At 39.8% G+C, this 16756-nt stretch overlaps 1 protein-coding gene across 10 annotated transcripts in view; it reads left to right on the top strand.

The window, feature by feature from the left end:
• The window catches only part of LOC146500762 (plakophilin-4-like), a 91512-nt gene that overhangs the window by 25264 nt on the left and 49492 nt on the right, over positions 1-16756 (top strand). The window contains exons 1-2 of one of the 10 annotated variants that reach the window (XM_085136298.1): positions 4-4105; positions 4189-16203. The exons of 8 other annotated variants lie outside the window; for them this stretch is intronic. The gene's annotated coding sequence lies outside the window, so the exon portion shown is untranslated. Of the gene's footprint in view, positions 1-3; positions 16204-16756 lie in introns of those variants that run through there. One more of the 10 variants, XM_085136296.1, reaches the window with a different exon arrangement.

Raw genomic sequence — 16756 nt, 5'->3', positions numbered from 1 at the left:
AGTGTCTATTGTGTTAAGGCTGCGTCTTTTATTTTTTTTCTTTGTTCTGCCTCTTTTGGCACTTTTGGCAGAGTTTCCTCTCTTTGACTAGTCTCATTCACTCCTCATCTTCCCTCCTCTTCGTTCTCCTTGGAAATTTCGTTTTGTCATTGCTGTAGTTACAGCTGCACAGCCTTTGCCCAGATGCCCAAAGAAGGAAAGGCTCACCAACATGTTGGTGTTTATTCACTTGGACATGTCGCACTCTCTCTTTCCTTTTAACTACTTGCAAACATCAGCCTCTCTCTCCCTCTCTTTTTTCCCCCCTTTGCTTTCTTTAGCCTGTAATTTTAGGATTTGGTTATGTTGCACTGTAGCTCCTGGAGTCCTGTTTGTGCTCTGTGCTTGTTTAGTAGCAAGCACCATCTGGATGACACATCCATAATGGTTTATTACAGATCCAGTGTTTAAATGTCAACGTATTTCTTGCAGCTCGTTCTTATTTGCCTCTGAGAAGCACGCGTGCTGTTTCTCAAGCTTGAGTCAACTAATGGCAAATGAACTGTATTGTTATTCAGTATTAACTTCATAAATTCTTCAGACCCATCTTTGAATTAGAATTTAATTTAACCAAAGGGATGATTATTATTTTTATTTGTTTATTTTTTTAATCTAGTTTGTCTTAGGTCTAATTAAAGCAATGGGGCAGCATTGGCACTCATTCAGACCAGACTAATTATAATTTGGTGTTTTTCATTATTTGATTTGATTTCAGTTCTTTTATTTTTACGTTCACTTCATGTTAATTAAGGTTTGTTTACTGAATGGATAAGCTTGTTTCTGTTGAGTTTTTATTGTTTTAAATCTTTATTTTGCGGTAAGTTTTTAGGATTTTGAGTGTTTCTTTTTAATTATAGATGGGTAATTTACATGGGGCAAGATTTGAACACGGTTAACTATGTAGGCCTCCCAGTCTTAATAATCGAATGTGCCAACGCCTCTTCACTCTTGTAATAATAACAAATTTGACCAAATTAAAAGAGACTAAAACTACAAGTCTTTCCTGTATGTATCTATATATATTTATTCCGCATTATTCAGGCACATCCAGGCAAGTTGCATCTCCTTCGGAAGAATACTCGCTCATCTTCCCAGTAAATTCCAAAGAATTTTGGGTTGGATGCACAGCTACATGTTTGTTCAGAGATTCTTCTGTAGGTGAGCATCACCTTACTCATTATATAGCTGAAAGTGGCTCACGATATTCAGTATGAATTGTCAAAACATTTGACCTAAATTAATTGAATGCAATTTATCACAGTGCAACTGAAAAACAGTTGTACTGTGATCAGGAGACGCGCAAGTACCTGCTCTGAACAAGCAACATAAGGGGAAATAATATTTGTTTCTACTTTAAACATGTTGTTTGTTTTGTACATTTGAGTTTAATGAATCATTTAGTGCAGACGTTATTCCTGTCACATGACACCGTGAAGGCTCTAACTTCCTGGTTGTCTGGGTAACTTTCTGTCTGGATTTTGGATGTTCTCCCTGTGCCTCCATGGGTTTCTTCCAGCTACCGCCGGCGTCTTCCCACAGATCAGACATGCTTGTTAGGTTAACTCCTTCTAAAATAGCCATGGATGTGAGGTAGATTAAGTGCTTAAAGTGCATAGAATAAAGTGCTATATGAATGGTTGAATGTGGCTCGCAGTCTAAAGCGTTTCGATTGGTCAGAGTGACTAGAAACTGCTATAAAAGGGCCACGAAAGCCCCAGTCCTTTTTCATTTCGATTTCTATTGGTGAAAGAAAAAAACAAACAAATAGAAAATTATGATTTTTGTTCTTCTCCAGCTGTATTTTTAACTCATGTGTATTTGTGAAGAGCATGTGTTTGACATTTAATATTCTGTTTTCTTTCCGGTTGTAATTTTTGTAGCATCAGAACACAATTTGCATTAGTTTTACATAAAGTAGGTTGTAGGGCTGTGCGATATGACCAAAATCTCATATCCCGATATAAGAATTCTATCGTCCGATAACAATATAAATCACAAAAATGTAACATTTTCTGTAAATTCTGTGAATCTCGGGCAGCTCGACTTGCGGGAAGCGTTTCCAGCTGCGTGTCATGTAGCTGGAGTCGAGTGTTTTAACCGATGCATGAAACTATACATTTTTAGACATAAGTTGTAACAGCGCCGTTTTCTTTGAGTATTTATTACACAGGGTGCTGAGGGGAACAGCCTGTTCTAACGTTTGAGTCTAAGGTCTATTTTTTTAGCACCTGGCGGCTCTTTTTTTACTTCTCATCCGTAAATAATCTGCTCTTTCACGTGATTCAGTTTATTTTGAAAAGTCTCAACAGGATCTTCAGCTTTATTGTGAAAGGTTTATGTGGAACATAAACAAGCGGACACGCGATGGTGTTACCGTCGTTGTTGCTAACCACAACGCATAAAAACAGGCGCTTGTCCGTCGGTAGTGTGGTTAAGAAATGAATATAGCCACTACAGTGGCCATCAAAACGATGAAAAAATATTGCCGTAAACCGTTTATTTTGCGACACCACAAAACAAACGATAGCGTAAAATGAAACTATAGACGTTTTTATATCGTCATCCGATATATATCATTATATCGAACAGCCCTAGTAGGTTGTGTGTCAAAGGATGTTGTAGTAGTGTAGTAATTTTACAGTTTCCATTGTAGCCAAATAAAGTGTTGTATGAATGGATAACCTAACAGGAATGTGTATGTGTCTACTCAAATAATTCCATTATGTTGGTAAACTACAATGCAAATTGAATTTATGATTGTTGTTATTTTGATATAAGTGAGACAATGGCATTACAGATTATAGGGAGAGTTAAGCGAGTTGTGAAATACTGAAAACATCCTAAAGCCAAGAGATGGGCTTCTTACAACAGTGTCCTTTAAATTTTAATTAAATAGTGTCACATTTGGTGGCTATTAAAATTATTATTTTAGAGATGATGGCTGCAATCTATTCTCTGGGAGCTCATTGGTAAGGTAGTTGGGTAATTTAGTAAGTAAGTGCATCTCATGTAAATACACATACTGTAAAATGTAAATGAAAACCTTTTATAACATTAAATTGATTGTTGGTGAATAATGGTGGCTGCATCAGACACAATCTTCAGCAGCCTTTAAAAACAAGCCAAATTCAGACTTGAAACAGCTATATAGGAGCTCTTTGGCTGTCTGAGTGGGAAGCCATGACATCCACTGCGCAGGCATTAATGAGGTAGAGGTCAGGTCTTTAAAGAGCCATCTCATTGATCAGTTTGACCTAAACTCTGCTTTCTACTGCTTCTCCCTTGAGAGAAATAGCTGCAGAAAAGGAGGGTCCTTTCGTTGCATCAGCTTCAATCTCATCAGCACCAAGTACTTCTTATACAAACACTTCTCCAGTGGCCCCTCGGTATACCTATTTTTAGGAATGTTAGTATTAAGTAGGTTGCAGAAACAGACAGAGGGGGAAGGATGATGGGTGACGATAACGTTTGCGCTTTCCTGACAGCGTGCACGCTGTACACGTAAAGTCTGTGCATAGTTGACCTGTTATTAACTTAAACCTTGAAATGCCAAACTGTGTTTTATTTTTTGTATTTTTAGAAGTTATAAAGCACGGAATTATGTAATGGCATACAAAAAGACTGTTGATTTGGTATCTGATTTTTTTTCTTCAAACTTTTTTGTGGAATAATATAATAATTCTTCTATTATATCTGCAGTACTTGAGTATTTCCATTAAAATTCGTGCTCATGAGCAGTTCAGGCAGTACTTCAAAATGTTTTTAAAGCAGTAGGAGCTTCAGGTTGGAGCTGATTTACTTCTTTAGCCTTTATTTTGGAAAAGACTGATTGTTTGCTGATGTTACTCTATTACAAATATGATTTACTGTTGTATATTGTGAGTGTAGTTTATGCAGTAACATGTTACACAATAGTAAAGGAATAAAGATAACATTTGGAAGTGCACTAAATGTATACAAGAGGTTCCACACTAAAGAGACGGCAGGAGCCGATCCTTTCCTGCTCAACATTCCCACTTTACTTCCTGGCCTTTCCCCTCTTTCCTCTCGCTTGCTCTGCGTTGCTGTTGAGGCATTTTTTCAGGAGGGGGACTGTTTTTTTTTGTTGTTTTTTTTTATCCGTTATTATGACAGGAAAGCTCAAAGAAGTAGACAAAGAGCAGGGGGGAAGACGACGCAAATGCCTCTGGGGTGGATTCAAACCTTTGCCTAATAGTTCGCCTGCTCAACCTGTTGGGCTAAAGCAGTGCCGACTGTTGAGCTATTTTAATGAGGGATTCTGTCCAAAAAATGCTGCTGCTAATCAGTGGATACATAATGCAGTGGTTTACACATTTACCTAACAAGTGAAAAGATCCCTAGTTTGATCCCAGGAGGAAACTGTAGTTCTTTGGAGGTTGCATCCAGCATAAAAATCTGCCAAATAAAATATGTGGCGCTACCTGCTGTAGTAACACTCAAATGTGGTAACCACAACCACAGCTGCTCTATCATGGCTAGACCAGTATCAGTGGTTTCAGAATTAGTCTGCCTCAAGCATTGCGGAGACGTGTCCCTCGAGCAAATGAGTAATATCAAGATTGTGGTTCGCTGATTTTTAGAAATGAAATGTTTTGCTGCACTCCCGTTCCTCCTCCATTATAAAGCTTTGTCGTTAGAGTAATGCTGTTATTAGCTGTGCCTGGACATGCCCATATGCATGGCACAACTAGCAAAAAGTTGTGTTCCAACACACCACCGTACAAAAACAAAACAAAAAAACACCACCACCATCACCACAGTGGAATTTTCCCACTTTGTTGGAGTCAATTACACATGAAAAATCTGTCTGCCTTCTGCTTTTTTGTGGTAAACTGAAGTTACAGTCTGTAACCCTGATTTCATCCAAATCAGGCATAGACACACACGCACGCTGGCATTCTTCAAAGCTCAAGAACTGACCTTGCTTTCAGTGCTACAACTTTACCCTGTTAAAGGCTTGATGAGCTGGCTGAAATATTACTCACTTGAGATACCCATGAAAGCTTCTGTCTTGTTTTAATGAAGCCCAAGTCATCTTTGTCCAAGTGACCCAGCTTAAGGAGTTAATAGTTGGGGTCAGAGAAAAGCTCAGAGGCAGTGGTTTTTTGGGTTTTTTTTGCCATTATGCATTTCCATGCCCTAAGCCCACAGAAAGGTTGAGTTCCCTCCGTAGGCGATAGTGTCTGTTCCGCTTCCATAGGCGAAATAAGGATTCTAATTACTATCGACTAGTGATTTTCTCCACTTCTCGGGGTCTTATCTGCCTTCCTCTGCCTGGTGCTGCTGCTGTGACACAAGCAAGGAGAAATCTAGAGGCATAAGCATTCTGGCCTCGATTATAGTCATAAAAATGGAAGCCGGGCTCCGAGCAATTACCCCATGGGGGAGCAGGACAAGTATGAGAGAGAAGTGAGAGAGATTCAGAGGGGAGAGATGCAGGTGAAGGAGAGTGCGCAGATATACAGAGGAAAGACAAAACGCCGAGATGCCGGGGGGGGGGCAGAAGTGAGAGTGTGAGCATGATGGAGAGAGGCAGAGTCAGAGAGGCTGTCACCTGTGAATGGTTCACTAAAGCTCTGTGACAGGAGGCTGTCAACGTAGACGAAAACAGAAAAGAAGGAAAAGGGGAAGAGAAGATAATCTGCTCCCAATGTGACACGATGTCAAAGGAGTGGTCCGTCTAGCCTGGCGCAGCAATGCTGTTTTCTACCCAGCCACGGGAACTCTCCCCCCTCCCCAACTAGCCTGTTAATACTCACCACATCACTGTCATCATCATCATCATTACCACTATAATCATTGCCACTGTCAACAGCACACACAGGGAACCAGGTCATTTGGAGCAGGAGTTTCACTTCTCACATAAGAGGGTAGGAGTATAATAAATACTCTTGGGCTATCCTTGGAATTGCCATGCGTCCATGGATGTAGTTCCGGAATCCAAAGTGAGGTTTGTGTCTTCGTCTCTTTGCCCAAACGCTGCTTAGTTGAGTTGCACTAAATGACTGTGGTAATCGCACAAGCCACTGCAGTCTTTGTTCACTGCAGCAACCTCTAGACTGACGGTCCTTAAATTGCTTACTGTCCTTATTATACCTTAGAGCAATGACACAACACTATTGATCTCTCTGTGGAATTGTATGTTCACACGTCTGTGATTTCACTGCTGCAGTATTTTTGGGCCCTTTTCCACTTGAGAAGATACAGATTGTCTTTGAGTTACTTATTTACTGGCAGTATGTCTTGGTATTATTATCAACAGCATCACATAAGAGCTTTTGTTGAGGTTCAACAGCTTTTAGCTGCTCAGAAACAAAAGCAGCTCCAGCGCAAAACTTGGATGAAAAGACTTGGTGAAGAAAGAAAGCGATGACGAGGGATGAGGGATGACGGCATTAGATTAGCGGTACAGGCTTTAGAAATGTTTCCTTGACAGACATAGCCCCAAACAATAAGTGGGTGACACATGCTTTTATAACCAGGTTTAATAAAAACAATACCATAAAGACTGAGGTCCATTTGTCATTAAAATACTCGATTGGGTTAGGTTTTGTAGTTGTTAGTCAGCTAGTTAACACGGGTTTATTATTTAAGATAATTATTGCGCTCAGCTAATTAGTGAAGATCTCGTTTCCACAGTTACTCTGCCTGTCCGTGTCTACTACCTGGAGAAAGCTACTAGGGAAAACGCTTTATCCTCTTCCTGTTTTGGTTGTACAATCAAGCCTTCATTTCCCCAGCAGAGTTGCCCTTTGGCAAACACAATTATAGAGTGAAGCGAGGCTCATAGCAAATCAACCTAAAGGCCGATTGTGTCATTATTCTGCATCCACTGCACTGTGCAATGAACATTTGCTCCATAATGATCAGTCAGGTCAAACAGTGTTTCAGTTGGCACTTTAAAAAGGAGGAATTGTATTTTGTGCTGCAGCGTTTTTTATAGCAAAGTATTTAAAGCTTCAAACTGCTCCTCTTGAAATAGTGAATTTGTATAAATTGCGCTCTTTAGCGTAATTGTGTTTCATGCTGTAAATGCTATTGGGGTGGCAGTTCAAAGGATGTGATTTTGTTGGGAATAAAAGATGCACCACTTGAGTCTTTTTTCTTTTCTTTTTAATTTCCTTCAACTATTAGTGCCAGTCACACATTACTGTTTTTGTATTTAATAATGGGAAAGTGTTGATGACTTAGTAAGCCAAGGTAGTGAAATTTGGGAAACACGGGGAAGAATATTCACCACAACAACAAAACATTTTCTGAAAGATCTTGTCTGGAAATGCAATTTAATGAATTAAAGTTAGTCACTTTCGAATCTGTTCATCAACACTGACACGATTATACATCCCCCTCAAACAGTCATTGTTATTGACAGTCATTCTTCTGTTGTCATTCTCTTGTACCAGCTGCAGCACTTGCCAATACAAATGACAGCTCTTTTAATAGCATCCAGCTCATATGTGACAAACCTAAATGATGTTTTTGTCGAGCCAAGTCGTAACTTTATTTTCTTGCTAGTATTTTGTATTTCCCGCATTCTCTCATCTTTTAGTATGATCTTTTAATAGACAACAAATGTTTTAATATAGCAGATTACTGGTCAGTGATTATGTGTCATTTATCTGACATTTAGATGTCAGTGTCAGATAAGAATAAGAAAGAATAACCAATCAGTACCCTTGATACTTCCACTGTTTAAAAGCAATGGAAGAGAAACCTGTCACAATTTAATATACTAATACTCAACTCTGGTTTGGTGGCCTTGGGAATATCTTTCTGCTTTTTGTGGATGATGTGGTTCTTTTCACTTTATCAGGTGATGACCTCCAGCTCAGAATGGAGCAGTTTGCAGTGGAGGGAGAAAAAGAAGGAATGAGAATTGCCACCTTGAAGTCTGAGGCTGTGGTTCTCATCAAGAAAAGAGTAGAGTGCCTGCCCTGAGATTAAGAGAAGTTTAAGTATCTTGGGGATCTTGCTCAAAAGTAAGGGGGGGTCTGGAGCGGGAGATTGACAGATGGATTTGTGCGGCATCAGCAATCATGCAGTATATTGATCTGTTGCAGTGAAAAAGGAGCTGAGCCTTAACATGAAGCTGTCTGTTCTACATTCTTATTTTCACACATGCCCACAAGATTTGGGTAGTGACCTAAAGAATGAGATTGTTGATACAAGCGTTGAAAATGACACTCCTTCATTGGGGTCTGTAGACGGTTCCTTAGTGATAGGGAGCTCATTCCATCAGGAGGGGCTCAGAGTAAAGTAGAGACAGTTGAGATTACTTTGATGCCCCTCAGACACCACCTAGAAAGGGGTGTTTCAGGAATGTCCTCCTGTGGGGAGATCCACTGCAGAGATGATATCTCTAGGGTGACTTGGGATCAACTCGGTGTACCCCCTGGAGTAGCTGGAGGTGGCAGCTAGGGAGAGGGAGGCCTGGGCGTCTCTGTTTAGACTGCTGCCCGTCGACCCAGACCCCAAGCAGTTGGGTGTGTGGATGCATCTATGCATGCGTTGTTCAGGATTTCTTAAAATCTTCTAAATGATTTAAAAATCATTCTTACCTTAACTGAATCTTTCAGTATACATTATCTTTTAGACACTTGTACAAGGTTTACTTTCAAACTAGCTGTGATGGGCTGATGTGAGGTAAGCTCAGGCAAATGTTTAATGTTCTGCAAAAGGTGGCTCTATGTTCAGAATGTCAAATCATTAGCACAGGGAATAAAGTTTAATTGCCACCAAATAATTTACTAACTGAGGCATTCAATTTATTGTTCCATGTTGATTACTAGATTGCATGCATATTTAAAGAGAACCTATTATGCGAATTTCCAGCTCTAATGTTTGAACCGTACTAGACTAGCTTTGCATAATTCGAAGCTCAAAATAACTAGTGGTGCAGTCTCTAGATCATCCACTGATTAGAAAAGGATTTGACCAACTTTCTGCTGATTGGTTGTCTTCTGCGCACAGAAGGTTTGAACAGCAGGCGAGTGGTGCTGCCGTACTCACAGTTCATAGCCAGAACTGTGTGCCTGTCCACTCGCATACAAAGCCAAAAGTTTGGCTAAAAAACTGTAGCTGAGAAAATATTGTAATGTTAGGAGACGTTTTGTGTGCCCAAGATGTGATTTAACATGTGATGAACGTACCAGGTTAAAGAGATTTAACCTCACAGAATTAAAAGAGAATTATGAATGAAATAACTCAAGTAATCTGACATCAGTATAATGTCCACAATAACCTTGGTTTCAGTGAACAGAGCCATAAGTAGTAAAAATGTACTGGTACAGCATAGAATTAGATTGAATGGCAGGAATGACCGAGATCTGTACCAGAAATCCAAATGTTCATGGAGCCAATCCTCTACTGCAGGATAATCCTGCTATGACCTTGAATTCCATATCTGTCGACAGACAGTTATGTCAATTTATTCTCTATAGAAGAATGTCAAACATGATTTTAGTAGCTCAGCAAGTTTTCGCTTTAAAAGCTTGTAATGTTGTAATAAAAGTCTTAGCAGAAATGATGTTCTATTGTGAGCTTGCTGTTAGTATAACTGTGGACTTTTGTCATATAATGAGCTTTTGCATTATAAAAAGCTCTGGAACAGCTGTGGGTGGTAAAGCAGTTTTTCCCCGTGATTCACCTATAGCTTATATTCTCTTACCTCAGCAAGCCACTTTACTGTATTTATAAATGTCTTTCTCTGCAACATAGCTATTACAATTCTGCTATGGTGGCATGCTGCTGCAGCCAGTTTCCTAAAACCTTAGTATTTAGCAAGGTGACTTTGTGGCAGGTTTTGTAAGTAAATTCCCTGCGTGGTTCCTCCAGGTCTGTTCGCACAGCCTGCTCTGAGGCTTGTTCTCTTTGCTCACACCTCAGGCCTGCTTTTCTGTCCCTGCTGCTGCAGAAATCCTATAACCTCTGCTGTCATTCTCCCACTGCGTAGTTGCGTCTGCAACACTGCAGTGTGGGTGCTGAGCTGTCAGGCCCCATTGCCCCTTAATGAACAATCATATTTTTGTTACATTCTTTAAGTGGACAGTCTATATCAGTTACCTAAAATGGATATAAATGCTGCAATTGATTGTGCATCCTACACTTTCACTGGCTGACAGTCAGATCAGATATTAACCACATCTCTTACTAATTAGCAAGTTGCCCTGAAGAAATCACTTGACTCTGCACCACCTCCTGCTCAGCTGTTGTACGTGCCCTGCTACATATGCTACAAACAGTGATGAAAATATTAGTCATATCTGCATATATTCGACAGCATATACGATAAATTGAAATGTTTTATAGGCAAATATTGGCTGACGGATACATATTGGTCACCCATTACGACTTGATGTAAAACATTCCTCTACAATCAATCTTTACAGTGATACACCTAAACTTTCAAAGCATTAGATATGCATTAAAATGGATGGAATGATGTATTTCGGTTCCCCAAATTGAAAGTTGTAAGCAGAAATACTCACCAAGGTGATGCTGGATGCAGAATATGCTTGCTGGGTTTTTGTTGAAGTGAAGACATAAATAAATACAGTACAACGTTACTAATTCATGAATGTAAAAAGTAATAATAATATACAGATAGCGTTAATTGTGGCATGTGTAAAAAATTTTATGCAAACTGTGTCAGAAGTTAATGAACTCATCTGTTTTTAATTGACCTTAGGACATGTAAGGCAGCTCGTGAATGGTCATTAAGGATTTTTAGATGATGATGTTTCCAAAGCTAATGAATTCTGACTATTTAAATATTGTTGTAACAACATTTACAACCATTGGCTCCTGAATAAGATTGTAAATTGAAGTTAATTAATGGCTGCTAAGCAGCACAAGGCCAGAGTTGTTATAGCAGTGCTATGGACAAGTATTATAAAATTGCAAACTCCACTGCTTAAAGTCATGAGAATAGCCTCCTAACATTTAGCATCCTTAAAAAAATCTGTGGTTAGGGTTTTAAGTGGGATGCTTGAAAATATCAAGCAGTGATCTGTAAATGAGAACGTTTTATAAATTCAAGGCTAAAAGGAGCCCACTCAGTTCTGACTCAGTAGGATGCACAAACTTTCGTATATGGTGTATTTACTGTTGTAAGTTCATGAAAAGTAGCATTTCAATGTTTGATATGTTTGGTGAAAGGGTTTACTGTTCTTTCTGTTTTTAAAACAAAGAAAAATGTGTAGTGTGCACATGTGTTTTAGGTTTACACTATAGTTGGAGTGGTTCATGTTGTAGTTTGTTGTTGTTTTTGTATTGTAGAAGTATGCTGTTTGCGAAGAAGTCATTCTTTTTTTTTTTTTTAAAGGCATGTGTAAGTCAGTGTTTTTTAATGAAGCTACATGACATTTGGGGTGTGTGTGTCTGTGTGTGCGCAAGCTTCTTTTATTTATACACTGTTTGTATGCTGATGCAGCATTGGGGTTAAGCCTCTTCAGGCATTTCTGATGGGTCTGTACTGTCAGCAGGACCCCTAGATAGGACGTGGGAGAGTGTACGTTGGTAGCATGATCTTCTGCCATGTGTTATTTGTTTATTTAGGGCCTTTTTAAGGACACAAGGGGACAGGATCTGATTCAGCCCTGTGACTACAGGCAGATCAGGCCAAACAAGCTCATTGTAATGACAAATAAAAGCACTAGGGCCCTGTTGGCACATGAAAATTGGTCATCTGTTGTCCCTATCGTCTCCTTCCACTTGATACCAATAGAAGCTTAGGCTGGGCCTAAAATCTTTGTTTAAGCTTAACAAGTTTCTAATGGTCATTACTGCTGTGCTTGGCCTTATTGTACTGGGGTGAATAGAAAATATATTAATTCCACAGAGCAGTGACTTTTCTCGTTTTTCTTTCTCTTCCTCGCTCTCTCTGGCTCATATGAGCCCACTTATGAGACTGATCCTTGTCCCTTTTTTCATCAGACCATGGGTCCCATTTTGGCACACAGCCCTTTGTTATAACACGGTAATTATAGACGCACTGAAGTCATGTTCATAATAGCCTTAATGACTCATGCAGGATAGGGGAAAGTCTATTGAAATGTGTGCAAGAAAATGAAAGCTCTAAAACACTTTTTTGCTAAGGAGAGCCTGGGGATGTGATAATAAAGAGGCATTTATGGCAGTAATCCTTGGTGCCAACTGAGAGGCCATTCTCTCAGCATGACAAGAATGATGCCTTGTTGTTTTAATGCCTGACTATTTATATATCAGTCTTGAATTGATTATTGGATCATTGGATTGTCATAACTATCTACAGTCATAACAGTGTGCAAGAAAAGCACTGTAACCTACACTGTAACATGCATGGTAACCTGATGCAATGTCCTAGAAACATTGCATTGATTCACTGTGTAGCAGATCTTAACAGCACTGATAAGTGTATTTATAATAATATGTCATGTAAACACAGTATATTGATTAGCACAAGGAGAATAACAAAAAGTAATGGGTTGCAATTGTATCTATCTTGCTCGCATTGCTAATGCAATAGCAGTGCTGCTGCAGGCATATTCAGATTTTCTTATTTTCATAGCTCTGACAGTCGTGTATGGACTCAGCTCTGAGTTCTTGCCGCGAAAAACGTAACGCTTTGTTCAAGATTTATTAGATCCAAATTCAACACGATCAGCTCGGTTTCACTCATAACAGCAGAGCAATGCAGAGATCACAGCGCAAAAGCATGAATGCAAACAACGACATCGCCCACGGCATAGGCGTAAGCTCTACGGAGATTCACTCAGTACCATAAATTAAGCTGTCAAACAGGAGAAAATACCTGGAAGACAAAGCTCCAAGCTGGAAACTTTGGACTATCTCCATGCTTCTCCATAGTAAGGGTAAACAACAGGGTTGGGGTGGGCTTGCAGGCAGTGTGTCCACCTACCATAGGCTGGGAGAAACTCTGAATATCAATAGTGACAGCCTTATGGCTGCAGCAGATGTCTCTCTGTGCTGTGCCTGATCAAGATCATAGACCAATTCATCAGTGGGATTAAAGAGCAGCCAGTTTGTGTGAAGTATTTAAAAAGACACAACTGTGTCTGTTTTGCTTACACGTGCCAATGTATAATAAAAACTTTGCAGACTGAGATGAAGTTGCTGGACTCGAGAAGGACGCACGTTGCCAAATAAAACAATTGGATTATGAGCTTAGGAGAAAGAAGGCATAGAACTGCTGGGCCAAGAATAGTGACATCTGCAGGAGCAGGAAATCTCTGAAATCACTCTTCGTTCAGGCAGTAAACAAAACAGTTTGGTGCGTGTTTCTCACCATATGTTTGAGTCTTATCCATAAGCATCTGTCAAAGAAAGCAAAAAACATTCATAACTCAAGCTATACCCATGCAAGATCATTGTTTTGTAATTTAGGTTTATACATGGATGAAATTGCACATATGTCTATGTATTAGTCTCATTTATACTTGATTGTATCAAGCCAGGCCTTAACCCAATGCTCCCAGACTATCACTGCCAGTGGGAGTGTGCTCTTTAAATATATGAACGGTCCTGTCACCTTGATGTTTTATACAGACTCACCAGGCTCTTTATGATGTAGACCTTTTTTACTTGCTTATTAGCAGTATTTAATATCTAATTTGCCACATCATCACGTGGTAACAATACGGTTCATTTAGGCATGTATATGTGGTAAAAAATGACCTGATAAAGTTAAATTAGAATGCAGAGTAAAGGTGATTTAATTGACCTTAGACATAGCGTGGTTATTGGTGCTAGCTAGGTTGGTCCAAAACTGCTGATCTAATGGGATTTCTCAGCATCATTTCTTTAGGTGAAAATGGCTTTTGATGCCACAGCTGAGGAAAATGACCAAACTGCTTCAAACTAAGGGAAAGGCAAATTAACTCTAACACTCTTTACAACCAAGATATGCTGATGAGGATCTATAAACGTACAATACATCAAACCTTGAAGGGCGTGCACCACTGCAGCAAATGATCAAAAAAGGTGGTGCTCCTTTCAGCTAAGAAGAGGAAACTGAGGCTATAAGTTGCCCAAAATTGGGACAGCAAATTGGAAAAATGTTTTCTTGCCTGATGAGTCTCGATTTATACTGCAATATTCAGATGGTAGTGTCAGAATTTGGAGTATAGACTACTGGTGATTGCATAAATGTGTGGGAGATTTTGGGCCCTTTAGTACTAGCTGAGCATTGTTTAAATGCCACAGCCTACCTGAATATTCTGGCTTTGTCCATCTTTTTGTGACCACAATGTTCCCATCTACTGATTGCTGCTTCCAGTACCATAATGGGCACTATACCCAAATGACCTCCACAGGCACCAGATCTCAATCCAGCAGAGCACTTTTGGGATGTGGTGAAACAGGAGATTCGCATCATGGACATGCAACCGAAAAATCAGCAGCAACTGTGTGAAGCTGTCAGGCCAATATGGATTTCCTTAAAATCTCTGAGAAATGTTTCCAAAAGCTTGTTGAATCTATGCTGTGAAGAATTAAAGCAGCTCTAAAAGCAAAAGGTGGTCCAGTGGGGTTTTAGCGAGGTGGCTGATGAATATATTTGTGTGTCCATATGAATTATCTCCCCTATAAATGTCACTGTCACCTTATGTTCTCTTTCCTGTGCACAGGTGCCAAACTCACACTAGAGTAATTCAAGATTTATATCAGAAGGAATGGGGCTCTGTTTGAATCACTGCACCTTTTTTTCTCTCTCTGCTTGTGACTCACACAGTTGTCACTAGCATTCAGTATCCTTCTCTTAACTCTTACTACTTGTTTCCTCTGAAAATTCTTCTTATATAAACTAGCCCTCTGCCACATTGGTGATCACTTATACCACCTCCAGACTGTAGATGCAGCACGTGTTCAATCTGCAGTGAACCATTTGACATTTAAACGCTAGTTTAATTAATTTTTTCCCTCTCGATTGCGGTGCTGGGTACTGTACCAACCTCTTTCAACCATAGTCGAGATGAGGGTGACTGACGAGAGTTGTCACCCATGCAGTGGACCCACCCCCAGTTTTGGTTTTGCCGTGTTGGTCTGAATGGTGTTCAGTCCTGTGGTTTGAATGAGAGAACAGCCTGTATTGTTGGTAACCTTCGCGCTTTGTGTGCCTTTTTTTTTTTTTTTATGAGTAGCTATTTTGTAACAGCTAACTTCTTAAAATGAATGTTGTGTCAGAATGTATCAAACCCGTTGACAATCTGCATATGTCTAGTTCAGAAGTTCCTTTCAATATTTGTATTTTGACTGCTTACACTTAGCTCCATCTGTCACAAGAACACTGAGAATGGAAACGGGAGTGACTGGTTGGGATGAAGGGTTGAAATTGGCAATTTTCATGCGACTAAATCTCTCAGTAGGGGTTATGTGTCACAGAAAGAATTGATGGCTCATTTCTTCCTCTAAGTAAAGTGTTGCTGTGGCCACCCTGTTTCCGTCCTGCTTTGCTGTATGTGCGCTCTGCAAGCTTGTAGGCATATGCTTGTACCAGTAACGAGAAGACGATGATGTGATTGTTTTTGTTTTGTTCCTGGAGAGTCTTCCTGCAAAAGTCCGCCTGTGCTAGGCAAATAAATGATTAGTATAATATAAAAAGACACAATCTAATCTGCAACTTGAGTCTCAGCAATGACACTCAAGAGCCAATCAAATTTAAAATATGAATACCAGACAAAGTGAAATTTAATCAGAGATGAGTGACAAAACATGATTGTTTAGTTTATATAACTGCCAGAAAAAAATGTAAATCATGCATTTACTTTTTGTTTACCCCTCAGCCTTTGACTTCACATAAGTAGCTCTGGTTTTATAGCTGGATTTCTTTATTTTTTAACTTAAAGTGTTGTGTGTAACCATGTGCCTCTATCACTGCTGTTAATAGTTTTACTGTCTGCATTTTTACCTCTATTTTCTTTTCCATTTTCCCTTTTTTCTTTTTTCTTCTTTTGTGTGCCTTGAAAGCACTTTGGATCAACTGTGGTGTGTTTTGAAGTGCTTTACAAATAAGGGTTCCCAGCCACGTTGGGAAAAAAGAAGAAAATCCACAAGGAAGTAGAACATAACAGCTTTCCTACCCGCTTACTTTCTCTCACTGAAGTCAAGCTTCACATATCTGCAACTGAGGTAGATTTCAGGAAAGAGGTGAGTAGTGGAGAGTACAAAGTAGTAGTTTGGGGGAGGGGTGGGCAGAACATGTCTACAATGTAGAGGGAAGTTTCAGTTCACCCCCAGGGAACACGCAGAGTAGGTGTGAAAAGTAGGCTGGTCTTGGTGCTTTAAATTGACTAAATTTCCTCAGTCAGGTCACAAAAGGAGGTGATAGGCAGGTAATGTGTTCGTGTGTAGATTTAGCTGGCTGCGAATAAAATTGACCGTGGTTGTGCGCATTACTGGAATGGCTAAGGAAAGGATTACACTCTAAGGACACGGACAGTGCGGACCCCAAAGCCAAGTGTTATTCCTATTGTATTTCAGTGAAGTCTGCTTCGGTTTCACCTGAAAGGCGTAGTTGTTGGTCCATTGTGTGGTTACAAAGAATTGGCAGACACACGGATTGTCCACAAAGATCCTCGTCGATGTCATTCGGACCCAAAGAGACTCTAGTGTACGCATGTATGCAGAAACTGCAACAAGCTTTTAAGGATAGCGAGGGAACGATTCTCCTGTTCATATACTGAGTTCTATTAACTGAGGT

Source organism: Neolamprologus multifasciatus, chromosome 16 (genome assembly GCF_963576455.1).
Source record: "Neolamprologus multifasciatus chromosome 16, fNeoMul1.2, whole genome shotgun sequence".
Taxonomy (NCBI): Eukaryota; Metazoa; Chordata; class Actinopteri; order Cichliformes; family Cichlidae; genus Neolamprologus; species Neolamprologus multifasciatus.
This window is presented reverse-complemented; position numbering and strand designations above follow the sequence as displayed.